Below are 2,346 nucleotides of genomic sequence, written 5' to 3' on the forward strand. Positions count from 1 at the left end.
ATGGTCTGTTTAATAGAATGTTCCATGTGCACTGGAAAAGAATGTGAATTATGCTGTTGTTGGATTGAGTGCTCTGTGTAAGTCTGAGATCAAGTTGGTTGAGTGCGCTGTTTAGTTCTGTGTCTTTGTTGAGTTTCTTCCTAGTTGTCCTGTCCACTGAAAGTGGTATATTAAAATCCATTACTGTTATTGTAGACTTGTCTATTTCTTTTTTCAATTCTATTAGAGTTTGATTTATGTATTTTGAAGTTCTTTCATTGGGAGCATAGATATTTATTATGGTTACGTCCACTTGTCCAACTGACACTTTAATCATGAGATACTGTCCTTGTTTCTTATGCTGTTTTTACCTTAAAGTCTATTTTATCAGAAATTAATATTGCTACCCCTGCTCATTTTTGATTGTCATTAGCTTATTTTTGCCATCCTTTGATTTTTAATGTATTTTTGTCTTTGTGCATAAGGTGTTTCTCTTGTACACGGCATATTGAAGGATCCTGTCTTTTATTCATTCTGCCACTTTGTCTCGATTGGTGTACTGAATCCATTTATATTCGGTGTAATTATCCATGGTTTTGTGTGTGTGTATGTGGTGCAGATGTTTCTTTGTGCCACATAATTTCCTATGCTGAATTCTTTTTTGCTTGTGCATTTTCTTGTCAATTTCTTCATTGCTTTTGTTTTAATGTTTACTAAATCTTTGTGGTTTTCCTGCATCTTGATTTGATTGGAAGGTGTATTAATTTTCTTTGAGGTAACCTTGTTAATTTATTAATTTTCTCCTAGTTTAAAACAGTCTTGACGTCCCTTGCTATTTGGAAATTTTTTGACTATACTTTTACCTCCTTTTTGCTTTGTAGTTGTCATTATAAATCGATACCTCTGTTTGCCTATTTTCAGTCTGTTTTTTTTTTTTTTAATCCTGGTGTGGTACTGTGGGTTAATGCACTGGACTGAAAAATCGATTTGAACTACAAGGTTGGCAGTTCAAGCTCACCAGCTGCTCCTCAGAAACCCTATACTGGGTCGCTATGTATCAGAACCGTCTTGATGGCACTAAGCAACAACAGATTTACTTTGGATATTCTGTATCTGGATTGAATTCTGGGTGGTGTTGCCATATATGTCCATTTCAGTTTGTTGTCTGCTGTTGTTGGTTTTCAGGTAAAAAGGACTCCTTTTAGTATTTTTTGTAGAATTGGTCTTGTTGCAAATTATCTGCAAATATTCTAGTTTTGTCATCATGTTTTAGGGACAGTTTTGCTAGATATATTATTCTTGATTTGCAATTTTTTTTCTTTCCTAGTTTTGTAAATGTCTCCCCCATTGCCTTCTTGACCGCATGACTTCTGATGAGAAATCAGAGCTTAATTTTGTTAGTTTGCTTTTGTAGGTAACTTTTAGTTTTCCCTGAAATGGTCTCAGGATTCTTGCCTGGTGTTTATTTTAGAGATTTTAATATGATATGTCTTGGTGGTTTCCTTTTGGAGTCTATCCTGTTTGGGGTTTCACTCAATTTCTTGAATGCTTATCTTTTTATCTTTAAGAATGTAAGGGAAATTTTCTTCCAACAGTCCTTTATCATTTTGTGCGTTTGTCTCCTCCTGTTCTGGAATTCCAATCACCGTAAGTTGTTCTTCTTCATGTGTCCAACATAACACTTAGATTTCCTTCAGATATTTTCATTCTTTTTGCTGATTGTTCTTCTAGCTTAAAAGTACTGAGAGATTTATCTTCAAGTTTAATTCAGTCTTCCATTGATTTAAGCCTACTCCTTTGCCCTTTCAATGTAGTACCCATTTCTGAAATCTTAGTAATATTCTCTGAATTTCTATTTGCAGGTTTTGTATCATCTCCAATCCTTTATCTACCTTATTTGTTCCCGTAGTGTTTTCCTGAATTCCTTGTGTTACTTGACGTTTTTGTCAATTATTTATTATTGTTGTTAAGTGCTGTCAAGTCAGTGCTGACTCATAGCAACCCAGTATAGAGTTTCTGAGGAGTGACTGGTGAGTTTGAACTTCCGATCTTGTGGTTCAAACCAATGTTGCAGTCCTGTGCTTATCCTACAGTGCTACACCAGGACCTCATGTCATTTGAAGGTACCTGAATCATTTGAAGGTACCTAAATATCATTCTCTCAAAATTCTTTTTCAAGTTGTTTCAATGATTTTTTTCCTCTTGGTCACAAACGTTTTTTAGCTCTCCCTCTTGGTCATGTATTTCAGCCACACTCTCTTGTTTCATGTGTCCAAATATAGTCTGTTGCTCCCAAGGCATTGTGGCCTTGTATTTGTATCACATTGATGATTGTATGTTGGTGTATTCTTAGACACTCACCAACTG

This window comes from Chrysochloris asiatica, unplaced genomic scaffold, assembly GCF_000296735.1.
Source record: "Chrysochloris asiatica unplaced genomic scaffold, ChrAsi1.0 scaffold00214, whole genome shotgun sequence".
NCBI classification, from domain to species: domain Eukaryota; kingdom Metazoa; phylum Chordata; class Mammalia; order Afrosoricida; family Chrysochloridae; genus Chrysochloris; species Chrysochloris asiatica.